General features: G+C 36.9%; 1 long non-coding RNA gene across 1 annotated transcript in view; it reads left to right on the forward strand.

The window, feature by feature from the left end:
* The window catches only part of LOC113902425, a 29113-nt gene extending 9774 nt beyond the window's left edge, over nucleotides 1-19339 (forward strand). Inside the window, exons 2-3 of the long non-coding RNA XR_003513815.1 lie at nucleotides 2158-2294; nucleotides 19211-19339. This is a non-coding gene — a long non-coding RNA (uncharacterized LOC113902425). The remainder of the gene's footprint in view (nucleotides 1-2157; nucleotides 2295-19210) is intronic.
* The last annotated feature ends 489 nt before the right edge of the window (nucleotides 19340-19828 follow it).

A 19828-nucleotide genomic window follows, 5' to 3' on the forward strand; every position in this document is an offset into this window, starting at 1 on the left:
ATAATGCTTGGCCCTTGCTGGGTGCTCAATAAAAGTCAGCTGGGTAATTAAAACTGCTTCTACATTATGCCACTCGTTTCCTTTGTCCCCAAATTGTGTAAACTGCTCATTCCCCAAATCCTATATCATTTGATTCAGACCAGGATATTGAAGACTCACAAAATTTAGTTATGCTCATTTCTGTTCTAATATGCCATCAAGTTAGAAAAATTCTTGAGGCAAAAAGCTAGAAATGCTAATAAATTGGGTTTCAAAGAGCTGGGAAAGATAATCTTAGTCCTGTAACAAAGGTTTGCATCTGAGCCCCATAAAGAACATCTTTTTTTAGTCATTCAGGAGTCATTGAGGAGTCTTCATCAAGACTGAAAATATAAATGAAAATATACTCTAAAGGGGGCTTCTCTGGTGGCTCAAATGATAAAGAATCTGCCTGCAATGCAGAAGACCTGGGTTTGATTTATAGGTCAGGAAGATCTCCTGGAGAAGAGAATGGCAACCCACTACAGTATTCTTGCCTTGAATATCCCACGGACAGAGGAACCTGGCAGGATACAGTTCATAGGGTCGCAAAGAGACACGACTAACATTTTCTTTTTTCTTTATACTCTGAAGCGTTGCTACAGATGATGAGAAAAAGTAAGTTCGTGTGTGAAACTCTGCTTCCCATATGTGAGTAAGCACAGAGTGTAAGCAATTATTTGTATGTTTTTTTTTTTTTAACACTGCCATCACTTTAATATTCTTAACAAAACTCACTTATTTTTTAATATAGGTCACTGAGGATGTAAGAAGAAAAAGATATTCATGCTGATCAGAATTTCGTATTATTATCTCAGTTGCATCTTTTGACTATCATTGCATCATTGAAATTTTGTGTTAGGGGAGTCTGCAAATCCTTGGATTACAGAATTTATCACATCATTTCCTCTTCCAGTGACCATGGTTTCCTCTTCCAGAAACCATCACAGATGGTTCTCTGTTTCTCCTCTCAGAGCTCGGAGGCAACCTCAGAACTTTCCCAGTATGGGGAGCCTCTCACCCGCAGCCCGCTGTACCCATCTGTGATCTTGCAAAAGAGGAAGCTGACAATTAACAAAATATGAGAGCTTCCCTTTATACTCACAGGAATTGAGGCTTAAGACAGGTATAAGATTCAAATCCTCATTGTTTTTTCCCCTAGCTATCCTTGAAGGAGACTACTGTGATGTAAGCAGAGGAAAAAATTTTTTTTCATTTCATGTATAAGGGAACTGAGACAATAATAGACCGACCTTTGGATCTAGACCAATGCTTCTCTACCTATTTCTGTCACCTGTATAACGCATTTCTATAAGGTCTAATAGAGCCATGAAATGTGTTCTCAGTGGGTGCTTGGATGTGCTTATGCGCTTCAATGCATCATGATTAGAAGGGAGACTTCTAAAAAGGAATTGGAGAAATACTGGAATTTTGAAGCTCTGAAATACTGGAGAAATACTGTTGTTTTAGGAACAAGATTTTAGGATCTTGAGAAATACTTAACCAGTACATGATATTAGAAAGTTAGTCAAACTGCAAAAGCCCTGGGGTTCCTTGGTTTTTGTGACTACCCCTGGTTTCCTTAGGTTAGACACGGCATCATGCATGCCTACTCAGTTGCTAACTTGCGTCTGTCTGACTTTGCAACCCCATAAACTGTAGCCCTTCAGGCTCCTCTGTCCATGGACTTTCCCAGGCAAGAATACTGGAGTGGGTTGCCATCTCCTTCTCCAGAGGATCTTTGCAGCCCAGGGATCAAACCCATGTCTCCTGCACTGGCAGGTGGGTTCTTTACCACTGAGCCACCTGGAAAGCCCCAGAATATGGCAGCATCCACCAATGAAACTGGCTTGCTGAAGTGCTTTGCAGAATCAGCCATTAAACTGGCAGCTGATCTTGTAAATACACTACTTTTCTGTAGTATCTTACCAGACTTGGTTTGCTTTTCCGCAGAGGACTAGACAGCCTCTTTCTCTTATCCTTTTTTTAAATCCTGATTTCAGAAAGGTCACTCTGCTTTTCCAAAAGATGATTCAAGGATCACTCACAAGCAATTCCCAACAGAGCAATACCATGCCCTCCTGCTGCCCCATTTAAATTGTCTAAACTGCAGGGCTTTTTCATTTACTCTCCCTTTAGAGTGAAGCTGCAAAGCTGAGAAGACTTGAATGGCCTTATATCTTCAAAGAAGTGCCTTGAGCTCTGGAATGCCACAGAGTGGGAGAAACCACCGAACACCAGGAAATGTCAACAATGTGACAGGAACGCCTGGGCAGGTGATTAGGGCCTTACTTTAGGTATTTTCTAGAACAAGACTACCAACACAGTTGAATAAGAAATGGGTCTTTTTTCCGACAGAAACTAACTGATTTTGAAACACATTGTTAACAGTGCGTGCATAAATTTAAGGACACACTTTGCAGGTAATTCTTTATTATACTTTGATATTAAGTGATTTGATTGATATATTAATAACTATTACTAAAGAAAAATTAAAATTTACAAAAATATGAATTTCGGTCCTAATGTCAATAGAAAGCTCTGGACTTTGACCACATAAATCATTAAAAAAGACATAAGATCAAACTAATTTTAATAGCTAAGCTCATTTACATTTATTGGTGGTCTATTTCAAGCTTATCTTAAAGGAGAACTAAATTGTTCCCAAACACTATATGCCAAGAGTAGCATTTACAAGTTTAGTTACTTCTGAGCACAGAATATGAAAACACAGAATTAATAATTATAATTGATAAACTTCATTGTAAATATAGTAGGTATTTTTCAGTAACTAAACAATGCATTTTTCAGTAACTAAACGATGCATTCAGTAACTAAACAAAAGTATTTTATATGCAAATATAAAGAAATGAACTCCTGTCTTCAATGTTGATTTTAATCTTAATATTTAGAAATAATCATCATCAGTTTCTTGATAACTTTTCTTAATCAGAATGTCCTCATAAATCTACTACTTGCTGAATATCCAAAAGAAGCCTCCAATCAGGAACAGTCAAAAGCAAATACACAAAGTGATGTTTATACATACTGGATTTATGTGTGCTAATTTGATTAGCCATCATAAACCATAAGACATTCAAAATCAACAACAAACAATGCTGTATTTAAAGTCCTCTAACTATGAACTGTACTTACACTGTTCAGTTTTAAAGATCATATTTTCTATGAAAAGATACTTATATTTTTATAGGGTGATAATCTCATATTACAATATGATCAATAAAATGTCTTTTCATAGTTATTTAGACACACAAAAACAGTTTCAAGGAATTTCTTTACAACACCCGTGCACACATGCCTATTTTCAGAATTTTCAAAACAGCAATTACTTCCTTAGATTTATAGCCTATAACCCATAGCAGTTTGGTATCCAAAGCTGAAATACTTTTTGTTTCTATGTAAGTGATTTTAATCTAAAAAGCACTTAATAATCATAACAACACAGCAAAAGTTTGTTTCATAAACACTTTATTATCAACCTTTGTTTTCTGATACAATGCTTTAAAAATACCCTCTGTTGTATAAAGGACATTGTTGCAAAAAGGCAGTTCAAAACTTGTCCTTCCCTTCCTTTCATTGATCTGTTGCCTCTTAGGTAATATGAACAGCTGTCTCCAGCTCACCCACAGGCAAGCTGAACATAATAATAAGGTTGTGTTACTGGCCTGTATCTATGAATGATTATACAGTGGGTGCCAATTCTTTTCCATTAAAGATAAGGTAACAAAGATACCGTAGAGAAGTAGGCTGGTTAACAAAAACAAGGGAGTGCTTTCTGACTTTAAGATTTAGTTATTTCTCAGTAACCACAGAGTTTCTCTTTCAGTTGGGTTTCCAATAAGGTGAAGGTGCCCTCTGTAGGAGACTCCCAGTAAATGCTTTTTCTTTATATTTGGTTGACAGTGTACAAGCGTTCCCTCCCATTTTCCAGTTTATAAACAAACACAGTATCTGTGCTAACAAGTATGAGCTCTTTATAAATCTTAGAGGGAAATTAGTATAAAGCCTGCAATCAATTATGCAAATCTAATGCCTTTCCAAAATGAGAGAAATCGGACACTAAAAGAGTTGTACAGCACACAGTGGTGTTGGCTATTTACTGACATCATGGTGTGTAATAGAGTGGATGCTATAAATTCAGAGGAGTTGCTGAAAGCAGGAAGACAGAAGGTCTTTCTTGGCATAGTTGAGTGAATAGTGGATCTAAACAGAAGAATCCACGTGCGGAAAGACACATTCGCCACCTAATAAATACACCTCCCCAAAAGGTCTTCTTATCTTCCCTTCTTATAAAGGTTACCATAATGCAGATTCATTATCAGTCCCACTGGGCAGCATATAGCTCAGTAAGAAATTGCTTTTGTTAGCATGCTCCTAGAAAGAGATTAGCTGTTTCACCAGATCTCTTGGGGCTCTTTGAAATTTGGGGAATTCTCTCTGTAATTTAAAATGGAAGTTAAAGCCAATGTGAATAGACTAGGGAAAATCTCACAAATTAAACCTCTCCATCTGGAAGTTTCTTCATTACTCATTGCAAAAGTACAGGCTGAATCACTTTTGGTCCAGGTAGGAGAAAGTTTACCAGCTATGATGCAATTACGTATACACTAATGCTTTCAGAATTATGCATTTCATTTGCAAAGAAAAAGCCTAAAATTTAAATTCAGAGCAACAATTTGGATTTAATTTTCAGTTTTTATTCACTTTGCATATTGCTTAAAGTTTATCACTAAAGTGATCTATTTATACTTTTCTGGACTATGACTTTAGCCCCTGTGGAATGTGTGTAGGAGAGGCTGGTATCACCTGTATTATAAATTAGAGGATGGACAGGTGGGGAATATCTGCCTCCTTTTACTTACCCGACGGCATTTGTCCTTCAGTATCATTTCAAGCATCCCCTTCTCATAGATCCTGGGTCCATACCTCAACTGACTGGCACTGGGTCCATACATCAACTTGAGCAATAACACTTACGGAGAGATTACTATAGCCTGGCACTCTGATAAACATTTTATATACATTATTTAATCCTTGCAGTACATGAGACTGGTAGGCAATTACTATTATCCCAAAGAAAACATAAGGACACTGAGGCTTGAGAGGTCGAATTACTTGTCCAGTCTATCCCAGGATCTGCTTTCTCTCCCACTACGATACACTTTCTTCTGAATCTCACTTATTTTCCCACCTGACTGTCTTTCACACACTCAACTTACTTGCATCTCCGGCTTCCTAACACAACTGTCTGATGAGTCCCCAGCCAGGACTCTCACAGAAATCTGCTGTCCCTCTGGATGATCGAGCATTACTAAAGATGCTCCCACAGCTATGCAGATTGGTATCCTTAATTACTCATGACTCTTAGATGCCAGCTTTCAATTTAAGCTAGTTTATCCAGAAAGGGTTCTGAGTAAGCTCACATCATGTTAATAGGAGGTCAGGGCTCCCGTTGGTCTCAGAGATGAAGAGCCAGAGAAGAAAATCCCACCTCATAGCATGTCTGACCACTAAAGACACATTTTTTTCTAGATGCCTTCCTCAGTTTCTCAGTCTGGCTTCTTCCATATAGCTGAACTCATGGTGCCTAGTGGCTACCATGCCCAGTGCTTCTGATACTCTACCAGAGGATGGACTGAGTTTGGCTTTCCTGATCCCTAAGGTCAGAAATCCAAGACAGGGCTCTGATTGGATCTTCTTGGAGAAGTTATATTCTGGATGAAAGAATTTGTCAAGGGCAGTATTAGATAGTGGTTAAGAATGTAATGATTCATGGAATCGCTAGGAGACAGACACAACTGAGCGACTGCACCGAACTGAACTGAACTGAAGAATGTATGGGGTGTAAAGTAACACAGCTAGAATTCAAAACCCAGTCTGTGTGTGACGCAGGACCAGTTTACATTCTGTGCCTCAATTTTCTTATCTGAACAAAAGGAGATAATAATTGTACCTACTTCATTGCATTTTTATGATAATTAAATAAGTTAGCTTAAAAAAAAAACAAACTTTGACTATAGTGCCTGTTGTTTAGTGGCTAAACAACAGTGACTCTTTATGACCCCATGGACTGCAGCACACCAGGCTTCCCTGTCCTTCACTATCTCCTGGAGCTTGCTCAAACTCATGTCCATTGAGTCTGTGATGCCATCCAACCATCTCATCCTCTGTTGTCCCCTTCTCCTTCTGCCCTCAATCTTTCCCGGCATCAGGGTCTTTTCCAATGAGTCAGCTCTTCCCATCAGGTACGATGGGAAGTATCAGAGCTTCAGTTTTAGTATCAGTCCTTCTAATGAATATTCAAGGTTGATGCCCTTTGGGATTGACTGGTTTGATCTCTTTGCTATCCAAGGGCCTCTCAAGAGTCTTCTCGGGAACCACTCTATAAGTATTATTTGAGAGCATCAATGTATTAGTTATCACTGATTGTTCAGGTCTTGAGGTTGAGAAAAATATCCACTCACAGTTGACTCACTGTAGCCAAATAGGAAGAGTAAATTAAAAGCATTGAAACTCCCTCATTTGAGGGATATGTTGAGTGTGAGGGCTGGGAATTTTTCTAGAAGGGGGACATTTTCCTAGAAGAAAGGCTGAGAAGTGCTAGACAAACAAATCATCAGATGCCAACTATACAATTATGAAACATATATCATCTCCTGTACCAATGAAAGGCCATCAACAATCCTTTTGTGTGCCCTTGATTAACTCCATGTCTTCTTTCCTTCAGTGATAATTCTAAAACTTTTTCTAATGCTAAACCTTTTACTCCTCATGTTGTTGTTTTAGTTGCTAAGTCGTGTCCAACTCTTTTGTGATACTATGGACGATAGCCCACCAGGCTTCTCTGTCCATGGGATTTTCCAGGCAAGAATAATGGAGTGGGTTGCCATGCTCTCCTCCAGGGGATCTTTCTGGTCCAGGATTAGAACTGTGTCTCCTGCACTGGCAGGCAGGTTCTTTACCACTGAGCCATCATGGAAGACTTATTGCTCATGTACTCAATCTATATTCTCTAATGATAGTCCTTTTGGTGTAACAGGAAATTCATGATTGTCAAGTCCTCACCTTTTCTTGCTTGGATGCAGCTAGAGCCCTCTGCTGACCCCGTTTTCCAATATTGCCCTTCATCCATCTACAGTATTTTCTGATCCATACTGAAACTTCAATAGATCTTCCAGATAAATTTGGTCATGCAGTCCATAGACTTAAAACTCTTCAATGACATTTCTTGCCTTTCAAAACAAAGTCCAAGATAGTACTGAGCCTGACCTAGAAACCCTCTTTTCCTCTCCTGTTTTGTATTTGAATATTCTCATGTGTGATTTTTATTTTAGAAAGTTTAAAGTACTGAATTTGTAAATTAAATCATGCTATTCCTATGGTTAAAAATACTTCCATTGCTTCTTATTAGACTTTGAATAGCACTCTGTTCTCTCTTGATAGTGTTTTTCATAACTTTTAATATTTTTAAAGTTTTAAAGATTGTTAACTTCTTTATTGTGTAACTGTATTTACTAGTAATAAATTCTTTTCTCACATTTCTATTTTATACTTTACTCTGTTCTCTAGTGGAGTGATTACATATAGAAGGTATACAATATTCATTGAATGATAAATAGCCTACTATATATAATATGTATATTCTGTGTTATTTCATATGTCTTGTTTTTGTTTATGAGTACTTCTTCCAGAATATATTTGCTTAGCTAACTCTTTCTCTCCCTTCAGGAAAACTCTCTAAGAAAGATTCTGTAAACCTGCAAACAAGCAAATTATCTTACATCTATGCTGTTGCATTTTACTTTATATCCTTTTCTATATCTCTATTTTATTATTATTATTAAAATTATTATTATTATTTGTGTGTCTGTCTTCATTAATGACAAGGAATGGGTCTCAATCATATTCTAATCATCTCTTAACATGATGCTTAACATATCACAATCCTCAAATTGAAATTTGCTTTATGATACAGATTAATTTCCACCTGAATGATAAATCTTGGATGAATAAAATATTAAAGGATAAATGATCTAAATAGTATTCTTCCTCTTCTTTGATAACTTTCTTAATAATTTGAGCCTAAATGCTTTTCTTATCATTTATTTTATATACTATTTAGTTACTAATTCAATGTCTTATGAAATATACTAATACCATTACCTTCAACTACTATTTTCACCTTGGACAGTGTAGATTTCTAATGGATTTTATCTCATTTTTTCACCCCATCAGCTAGAGAATAGATGTAGCTGATGGGGTGAAAAAATAATAAATAAAATGGAAAATGCACACATGCATATAACAACTATGTGTTCATTTGATTCAATCTGGATAAATTTTAAGTACATATAAATTTAGAGACATTTAGAGTAGCTGGTCTACTATTATAGTTAACTTTTCTTCATAACAGTAAAACCCAGAACTTTGTGACTCAAAAAAACTCACAATTTCATTTATTTTTGTGTTTTTATGGGACTGCTGGGATGGTACTTTTGGTCTGGGTCAGCTCAGCTGGGTTGTATGGTCTACAGCAACTTCTGTAGATGTCTGGTAATGAGCAAATTAGTTCAGCTATGATTTTCCCAGGCAGTTGTCTTAGCTGTGAGTATTGTACATTTTAACTGATGGACATATGCAAAACATTCTCTAGGTAGGACTGAATTCTGTCTCTCAAATTCACATGTTGAAGTCTCAACACCCAATGCGACAGTATTTGGAGACAGAGCATCTAGGAGGTAATTAAGATTAAGTGAATCATTAGGGTGTGATCTTAACCTGATAGGATTGGTCACCTTAAAAGAAGAGGAAGAGAGAGAGAGAGGAAAGGCTATGTGAGGATACAGCAAGGAGGCAAGTGTATACACCAGGAAGGAAGGTCTCCCTAGACGCCAAGCTTCTGGCACCTTGAACTTGGACTTCTCAGCCTCCAGAACTGTAAGAAACAAATTTCTGTTGTTTAAGCCACCCAGTCTATGATATTTTGTTATGGCAATCTGAGCAGACTAAGACACTAGGTATATACCTAGAAGCAGACTTGCATGATTGTAGGGTGTCCACATTTTCAAATTATTAGGTAGGGTCAGGCTGTTTTCCAAATAATTATATCAATTTACATTCCAAAAGTTGTTCTACATCTGTCATAATACCTGATAATATGAAATTTTGGCAGCCAGGTGGATATGAAATGGTGAATAACTGCAGTTTTAATTTACATTTCCATTTTACTAAGATTGAGATTTTTCTGATTTATTAGTTGGGCTTTTGAGCTTTCTTCTTTTGTCAAGTGTCTGGTCTTTTGTCCTTTAAGAATTGTACCATTTATGGTTTTCTTTTTGATGCATATAATTTATATATTCTGAATGCTAATCCTTTGGCAGTTGTATGTATTGAAAACTTATTTCCCTCAGTCTATGACTTGTATTTTCTTTGGGACAGTTTTTGATGAACATTCTTCATTTTAATGTAGTCAAATGTATATCCTTTTTCTTTACAGATTTCTCTTTTTGTGTCTTGCATACAAGATTTTTGCTATGCCAAGAACACAAAATTATTCTTGATTTTTCTAAAATTTTATTTTTCTTTTATACATTTAAGGCTTTTTAGTACAGTGGAAACAGATAAGTTTCTCAGCAGAGATAAAGAGGTGAGGAGAGATTGGCAAAGGGTGTTGCTACTGGCATCTAATGAATTGAGGTCAGAGATGCTTTCAAAAATACTACCATGAAGAGGTTACCTTCTCACAGCAAAGTATTATCCAGGCCAAATATCAATAGGGCTGAGATTGAGAAATCCTTAGAGTAATGGTGTCTGTAACTCAACTTTAGTCATTATTCTTTTTTAAAACATTTTATTTATCTTTATTTTGGGCTGTGCTGGGTCTTCATTGCTGCATGTGGGTTTTCTCTGGTTGTGGTGAGAGGGGCTACTCTCTAGTCGTGGTGCGTGAGCCTCTCATTGCAGTGGTTTCTCTTGTTGCAGAGCACAGGCTCTAGGGCATGGGAGCCTCAGAATTTGCAGGACACGAGCTCAGTGGCCGTGGCACATGGGCTTAGTTGCTCCAATATGTGGGATCCTCTAGGACCAGGGATCTGACCAGCGCTCCCTGCATTGCAAGGTGGACTCTTTACTGGACCACTAAGGAAGCCCCTAACAAGTATTCTTACATATTTTATGTGTGCTTAAAAAGGAAGTATACAACTGTGAGCATAATTGGTTTCTGTGCTCTATGTACCTTGTTAATGTTGTGGTTCAGTTTTCATAATCTTACCGATGTTTTGACTATATGATTTATTATTAAGAAAATTGTACTGAAATCACCCATTTTCTGGATTAGTCTAGTTCTTATAGTTCTGTGATGTCTTGCTTTAAACACTTTGAGGTCTGTTGTTAGGTGATATAAGATGAGAATTCTATCTTTCTGGTGATTTGTAATGCTTATTATTTTCTCTGCTAATACATATTTCCTCAAGTCTATTTTGTCTAATATATCTTTATAAACACATCTTATCTTTAAAATTTGTTTAGTATTCATCAGTTATAATATTTATAATCCATTTATTTTATCTTTTCAGGACTGTTATGTTTTAGTGTGTCTCTGTAGACACTATGGAGCTGCTGACTTTGTCCCTTTTTTCCTTCCTGTTTTTCTCTTCCTTTCTCTCTCTTTCCTTCTGTTAGCAATTGATATGTTTTTTAATTGCAATAAAATACATATACTATAAAATTTATCATTCTAACTATTTTTAAGTGCATACCCTGTGGCTCACTGGTGAAGAATCTTCCTGGCAATGCAAGAGAGGCAGGAGACACAGGTTTGACCCCTGAGTCAGGAAGATCCTCTGGCGGAGGAAATGGCAACCCACTCCAGTATTCCTACCTGGAAAATCCCACGGACAGAGGATCCTGGTTGTGTACAGTCATAGGGTGGCAAAGAGTTACACAAGGCTGAGCACACATATGCACACATGCACACACAGTCACTTTAATTATATGTATATTTTCATATGTCAGATCTCTAGAACTTTTTCATCTTGCAAAACTGAAACAGTTCTCCATTTCCCCTTTCCTCAACCTCTGGTAACCACATTGCCCTTTGTTTCTTCAGACACCTCATCTAGGTCAATTCATTTGGTATTTGTCTTTTTGCGAATGGCTTATTCCACTTAGCATAATGTCTTCAAGATTCATCCATGTTGTAGTATATGACAGAACTTATTTATTTTTTGAGGGTGAATAATATTTCATTGTATGTATATTCCACATTTTCTTTTTTTCTGAGAGAATATATTTATTATTATTTTAAATAAAAAATTTCCCAAAGTCTTTGTTATGTACTTCTGTACAAATAGCACTTCAATATGGAGGGGATGCTAAATAGTTTCAAACAGATGGAAGTGAAACATATTTGGAAAATGTAAGTTCAGGTTTTGTAACAGACACCATTCCCTATATGTGATAGACAAGTCATGCTTAATAATCTTCTTTTAAGTCTTGATCAATTATTTTTAAAAATTTTATTGGTGTATACTTGCTTTTCAATATTGTATTAGTTTTTGCCATGCTGCTAAGCTGCTAAGTCACTTAAGTCATGTCCGACTCTGTGTGACCCCACAGACGGCAGCCCACCAGGCTCAGCCATCCCTGGGATTCTCCAGGCAAGAACACTGGAGTGGGTTGCCATTTCCTTCTCCAATGCAAAAATTAAATCAGCCATATGTAAACATACATCCCCTCCCTCTCAGACCTCCCTCCCATCCTACTCTCATCCCACCTCGCAAGGTCATCACAGAGCATCTAGCTGAGCTCCCTGTGCTATACAGCAGATTCCCACTAGCTATTCATATATATGTCAATGCTGCTCTCGCAATTCATCCCACCCTCCCTTTGCCTCTCTTTGTCTGCTTGGCCAATGAATTTTTCTAGTACTTTTCAAAACTTAAAAAAGATTTATTTAAGGATAATTAAGTTTGTCTTAAGAAACGACAGTTGCCTGCAATTGTACTAGTCTTTGGCAAAAACAAAACAAAACATAATAATACTATAGGAAACCAGAAACACCATATGTGATATTTTAATGCAGATGTTTCTTCATTCCCTTTTAAAGAAAAACTCTTGAAAATCTTCCCCCAGGTAGGGAGGTCAGAAGTATTTTTGGAGTGGTTCCCTTCTCCTTTACACAATGGCACCCCACTCCAGTACTCTTGCCTAGAAAATCCCATGGACGGAGGAGCCTGGTGGGCTGCAGTCCATGGGGTCGCAAAGAGTCGGACACGACTGAGCAACCTCACTTTAACTTTTCACTTTTATGCATTGGAGAAGGAAATGTCAACCCACTCCAGTGTTCTTGCCTGGAGAATCCCAGGGACGGGGGAGCCTGGTGGGCTGCCGTCTATGGGGTTGCAGAGTCGGACACGACTGAAGCAACTTAGCAGAAGTAGCAGCAGCAGGCCCTAGGACACGTTCTCCTAGCCCTCACTAGGCTGGGGTGGGCGGTTGGCTCCTCCTTATATTGAGACTCCAAAACCTCGTTTGATTACTTTCTTGTACAAAGATTGCTTTCTTTGCAATTGTGTCATCTAGAGAAACAGAATGTTGCTTTCACTCTAATGAGAGGTAGGTAACGTTACCTGCTTACGTGTAAACTTAGTTTGGCTACTCAGCTTATTTGCTTTTACTTGAGAATGCTGTAAACCATTTTACTTTAAGTCTTACCTGGGAACAAATTTCTCTCATTAGACAGATTCATAGTCAACATGACAGCATTGAAAGGATAGCTCAATTCCCATCTCCAAACTCTCATCACCCCTAAAACTTCAGAACAGCTCAGCTTTTGTTCCCATCGAGTCCATGTCATACGATGTTATGAACAGTCAGAATTGGACTGTACCTGGGCTTTTTATATTTTCCTTATTCATTTATACATTGACGGACATTTATATTGCTTCCACCTCTTAGTTATATTCAACAATGTTGCAGTGAACATGGATGTGCAAATATCTCTTCAAGATCCTGCTTTCAATACTTCTGGATGTGTGCCAACAACTGAGATTCCTGGATCACATGGTTTGTTGTTGTTCAGTCACACAGTCTTGTCTGACTCTTTGTGACCCCGTGGACTGCAGTGTGCCTGGCTTCCCTGTCCTTCACTATCTCTGGGAGTTTGCTCAAATTCATGTCCATTGAGTCAGTGATGTTATCTAATAACATCTCGTCTCTGTAACCCTCTTTCTTTTTGCCTTCAATTTTTCCCAACATCAGGGTCTTACATGTCTACATATTTTTAATTTTTTGAGGAAATTTAGCATTGTTTTCCACAGTGGTTGTATCATTTTAACATTCACACCAGCAGTGCATAAGAGTTCTGATTTTGTACTTTCTACCAGCACTTATTCCCCACCCCATTGTTTTAGTTAGTAGCTCTCCTATAACATGTGGTTTTGATATACATCTGACATACATCAATGTATATCAAGGGAATTTGATATACATTTGCCTGATATTTAGTGATGCTGAACATCATTTCATATACTTGTTGGCCATTTGTGTGTCTTCTTAGGAATGTATCTTTTAAAAATTAATTTTCTTTATTTAGTTAGTTATTTTTGGCTATGATAGATCTTCATTGCTGTGCCCAGGCGTTGTCTAGTTGTGGTGAGCAGGGGCTACTCTTGGTTGTGATATGCAGGCTTCTCATTGAAGTGGCTTCTCTTGTTGTGGGGTACAGGCTATAGGCATGCAGGCTTCTGTAATTGCGATCCATGGGCTTTGTTTCTCTGTGGCATGTGAGATCTTCCTGGACCATGGATTGACCTGTGTGTCTGCTGCTTTGCAAGATGGACTTGTAATCACTGGAGCACCAGGGAAACCCTGGAGTATATTTTTCATTCTGTTGAGCTGTAGGATTTCTTTATATATTCTGACTTGCAATATGTATGTTTTGCAAATGTTTTTTTTTTTTTCCCATTTTGTCCTTTACTTTTACTCTATCCTTTCCTCTGCTATGCAGAAACTTTTAAGTTTGATATAGTTCCATTTATCTATTTTTTGTTGTTGTTGCTATTATTGTTGCTGTTGTGGTTATGATGTCATATCTAAGAAATCATTGCCAAATCCTGAAACTTTTGCCCTGTGTTTTCTTCTTTTGTAATTTCACAGTTTTAGGTTTCCCATTAAAGTCTAATTCCTTTTGAGGAGTTAACATTTATTTCAAATCCAGGTAGGTATGCTTTGTCTTTTAAATAAGTCATTCAGTCCAATTACATGTATTGAAATCACTAATATTTTGATATTTATATCTATCATCTTACTTTGTGGTTTTATTTGTACCACCTTTTAAATTTTGTACTTTCTTCTCTTGCCTTTTAATTTCTATTTATGGCTTCCTTGAATCAAACAGCACTGTGATGGCTGCCAAATAGTGCTCATCTATTTCCATTATTCCTCCTATATTTACAAGTTGTCATTCCATTGTAAAAAGGAGCTTTTTCTTCTTCCCAGAGTATTTATTACTCTATTTAAATTATTGTAATCCATTTATTATTCTTTATTTTCATGTTACAATAGGCCCATTTTGACATGCTGCTATCATTCTTTGAAAGTTCCGTTATTTTTGCAAATCTGGTTCCATCTTGTGCTTTTCATGCCCCAGTCCTAGAGTGAGCTATTTCTCCAAGGAATTCCAGTCCATTGTGGATGACTATATATAGGAAACCAAGATCTGGATATTCAACGTGCCCATTGTTGTGTATGTTTCATTTCTAAGTTCTCTCAGTAAACAAGGTAGGGAATGCATGTTGTATAGGCATATTTATAAAAAATATAATTAGAAAAAAAAAAACATTTGTCACACACAGATTTATGTTTCTATATCTATTTCTATCTATTTATAATGTCTGAATATTTATATATGTATCTGTATACATCTATATATCTTTGTATCTATTTAAGTCTCTGTCACTCATCTATCCTGTGAGTTTATGTATTTCCATTCTTAATCCAGTAATAACATTGTGTTCATTCTGGCTTAGTTTCCCCACTCTGTGCTCTGATAATAAGAAATCTGACTTCCATTGCCCTCAATGTTATTTACTTACTTATTCAGTCTTCTTGTATGTAACTGCTACCCCCAACGTGCTAGCTATCTTCATGGTCTTGGCCTTTCTGTTGTGTTCCCAGATTACGGCCTTGCCACTACCTCCTCTGTTGACTGCTCAGCCAACTCCAACTCCACCTCCTGAGCCAAACTGCAACCTCATCCAACCAGTTTCTGATATTTCTTTGAACCCCAAGACACCACCACTTTCTTGACTCCTCCACGTTTTTCAGCCTTGGCCGTGTTCCGCAAGTAGCAAAGGAAAGGAAAAGAGGGAAAAGAAATCATGGTCAAGAAATTTGAAACTAAAATTTATCTCTGTGTTTAAATGCTCACAGAATAAGACAGATTTTAGTGTTCTGCTTCTGCCCTGAATTTCCCCTTTTCATTTATTTCTTGGTCTCAGAATATCTTACTTTCTCACCAACTAATGGCTGTGTTTAAGAAGATTTTAAAAAATTACTTATCCAGAAGTTTTAGTTGTTTTCAAAGGTTGACCTGGGTACTTGGTTTTCTGTAATGCCAGAGATGGAGTTGGAGGTATATATGTAAATGTAATATCTGAGGTTTTAACATTTTAACCAAATGGATGAATTTTGAAATTAGTCTAAGGGCCTGCTTCCTTGAAATTGGGAAAAGAAATTCTATCCTAAGTGACTTTTCCAAAGACATACTCTAAAAACTTTGAAAGTCCAGACTTTTTTTTGTACTCTGAATTTTCCACTAGTCCTCTTCCTATAATAATTGCAAAAATAAGCAGAGAGTAATGTCATTGTTGGAAGGAGGAGAATAAGAGTAAGAAGTTAATTTGGATTTTCTACTTTAAATGAACCAATAACTTTCATGGATTCACATTTTATTTTTCTTTATTCCACTTTTTTAGGAGAAACTGTTCCAATTCTAGAAATAAAGATTGAGATCACTGATTGAATAGATGCAATATTTCTTTGTAGAGACAAATTCTGCTTTCTTAAGCATCTTATTTTCTTATCCTATGGCAACAGGAAAATATATGAGAGTCATTCTTTGTGATCTGTATGTCATCCTTTATCCAAATGTTATCACTATCTTCCCAGATTTCTATATTAGACAATTAAAAGTTTGTATGGCCAAGCTTTGTAAGTAGTAAAGTAAGAGCTACGTAGTTGGAATATTCCACCTGAGATCATAATTTTCTCATACTTCCCAATGTAATTTTAAATAATTTAAAAAATATTTTCCGCATTTAATTCATGGGATATGAGAATGAGTCATATGTTGATGGATCTGCACACATTCCTTCATGTTCTCCTCCCCACTTCCAAGAATTAACTCAGTAGAGTGATCAAGGTACCTTGGAAAATACTGACTGCCCCCCAGTACTCAGTTGCCCTAAGACAGTTCAGTGCATTCTTCTAGTCTCCTGGTCACTGTCATATGTGCAGAGGTGATAGGGATGGACTCTAGGGGTACAAAGAATCTTGGCATTCTCATTTGTGAGGATGAGAATTTGTGCATTCTCATTCATCACATCATTTGTGATGCTTAGACGGAAGTACAGACTCTCTCTGTCTACAGGTGGCAGTGGGGAGATGTGGTCCTGATTCCTTCTGGCACATTTAGCAGTCCTTTGGAAAAGGGACTTGAGTTGAAGCAGGTATCCTGGAGAGCAGAGAAGAAAGAAAGAAAAAGTCACCACTACATCTGCCAACCATGGAGCCCACCCTATCTCTGTACTTCTAACTACTGTAGCTAATAAACTTACCTTTTTGTTTGGGTTTTCTTGATCCTCACAACATAAGAAAGTACCCAGTCACAGCAACATTGAAGAAAAAAGCACAATAGAATGAAACCAAACCAACCAAGGGTATAAATCATGAAAAAATTTTTCTATGACAAGATAAGAATTAGAAAAAGAATATCATGCTTTGCAAAATGTGGTCAAATGATAAATCTTTTTGTAAATAGGCTTTATGATTTTTTGGTCAAAATGAATAATGAGCAACAATAGCTTATTAACTTTCAAAAAACATGCATTAAAGGAGAAACACAATGGCAGATCCAAAGTGGTTTAGGCAAATTTACCCTTATACAATTAAATACATAGTATCTTCATTTTTTGAATGTTGAGTTTTAAGCCAGCTTCTCCTTCACCTTCATCAGGAGGCTGTTTAGTTCCTCTTCGCTTTCTACCGTAAGGGTGGTATCATCTGCATATCTGAGGTTACTGATATTTCTCCTGTCAATCTTGGTTCCAGCTTGTGCTTCATCCATCACAGCATTTCACATTATATACTCTTCATATAAGTTAAATAAACAGAGTGGCAACATACAGCTTTGACGTACTCCTTTGCCAATTTTGAACCAGTCCATTGTTCCATGTCTGGCCTGGCTGTTACTGTTTTATAGGAAAGCATCTCTGTTTAGGGAGATGAAAAAGTTTTGGAGATGGATGAATTGTGGCACAATGTTGTAAATATACTTAATGCCACTGAAGTGTACAATGAACCATGGTTAAATGATAAACTTTATAGTGCATATGTTTTACCCTAATAACCACAACAAATATGATGCATAAATTCAATTATAAATGCTTCCAGTTTTTCCCAACAATGACAGTCTATGTGGGATGGCCAGCAGGAATGAACAGAAGCCAGATGCAGGCTCATGAAGGGCCAGACAATGCAACATGTGCTTCGGTCAGGATAGATTGTCTCTCTCTATCTCTTTTAAAAATGCTTTATTACTTTATTTAATGTGCAGAAAACATCACTATCTAACTGACATGACTTCAAAGCAACTTACTTAAAAAAAAATACTAGACATGATTTGATATCATGTATATGTGGGATATAAAAAAAATTATACCAATGAACTTATTTACAAAACTGAAATTGTCTCACAGATATAGAAAACAAACTTATGGTTACAAAAGAACAAAGAGTGGAGGGAGGGATAAATTAGGAGTTTTGGATTAACAGATACATACTACAATATATAAAATAGATAAGCAAGGACCTACTGTATAGCACAGGGAACTATACTCAGTATCTTGTACCTATAATGGAAAAAAATCTGAATATTTTAACATGGTTGTTCAGCCACTAAGTCATGTCTGACTCTTTGCGACCCCATGGACTGCAGCACGCCATTCTCCTCTGTTCACTGTCTCCCGGAGTTTGTTCAAATTCATGTCCATTGAGTCGGTGATGCTATCTAACCATGTCATCCTCTACTACCCCTTCTCCTTTTGCCCTCAATCTTTCAATATTAATATATATATTATATACTCAATATTAATATATATATATATATATATATTCACTTTGCTGTACACCTAAAACCAATACAACATTGTAAATCAACTATCTCCAATTTTTAATTAACATTTATTTTTAATTGGAAGATAATTGCTTTACAATATTGTGTTGGTTTCTGCCATATATCAACATGAATCAGCCATAGGTATACATATGCGCCCTCCCTCTAGAACCTCCCTCCCACCTTCCAGCCCATCCTAACCCTATAGATTGTCACAGAGCCCCAGATTTGACCTCCCTACCTCATATAGTACTGAAATATATACATTACCATATGTATTAATAATATTAGATAGCCAGCAGAGATACAATTCAGTTTTTAAAAATTGCTAGACTTCAATATCTAGATATAATATAATGGGGAACTTTGGCATCAATGAATCTCCAGACAAATGAAAATATTAATTTCAATTTGGGAATAATCATTTATTTACCCACTTATAATGTGAATTCTAGGTTAAAGCATTGCCAGGTAACCTAGGCTCCAGCCTAGGCTGGATAATCTCCTGGGATGGAGATTTTATTGCTTCTTGAGACAGCATATTCTATTGCCTTTACATAGCTGGGATCACTGGAATGTGCCTGTAAATTGGGCAGAAGCCCACAGTCCTCATCCCATCCATACATCAAATTCAATTTTCATAGGATAATAATACTTTTACGTTTATTGAGTTCTTACTGTTAATACATGCCAACACAATGCTAAATGCTTTAAGTGCACCATCTCATGGTATCCTCATAACAACTGTAGGAAGTAATTGTGTTTTTATTTCTACAGGCCTCCACTTTTATAGGAGAATTGTTAGCTTTTATGCAAAAAGAAGAAGCAACAAGTATATCTTCTCAAGGGGCTCCCCTGGTGGCTCAGATGGTAAAGAGTCTGCCTGTCATGTGGGAGATCCAGGTCGTATCCCTGGATTAGGAAGATCCCCTGGAGAAGGGATTGGCAACCCACTCCAGTATTCTTGACTGGAGAATTCCATGGACAGAGGAGTCTGGTGGGCTACAGTCCATGGAGTCATGAAGAATCAGACACAACTGAACGACTAATGATTTCATTATCTTCTCAAAGAGCGTTCATGACCTGGTCATCTGCTTGCATTAAAGCAAACTAGATCTCTGTTCTCTGCTTCAATTTCTTCCAAATATCCTGTATATTGGTAATGCTGGAGGACACAAGCATGAAGAAAATTTATAATCTTGATCACTTTCCCCAAATGTAACGTAATGAACCTCACTTGCAGAGTTCACAGCATCGATTCTCCTGATGCATAGAAACAGAGCTCACTTTCTCTTTTTAATTTAAATAAACTATTGAGATCTCCTATTGTATTTCTTTTATTATAGTCACTGCATCTGTGATGAATGATCTCAGTTTTCCACATTTAGACTGAAC

Source organism: Bos indicus x Bos taurus, chromosome 12 (assembly GCF_003369695.1).
Source record: "Bos indicus x Bos taurus breed Angus x Brahman F1 hybrid chromosome 12, Bos_hybrid_MaternalHap_v2.0, whole genome shotgun sequence".
Classification (NCBI taxonomy): Eukaryota; Metazoa; Chordata; class Mammalia; order Artiodactyla; family Bovidae; genus Bos; species Bos indicus x Bos taurus.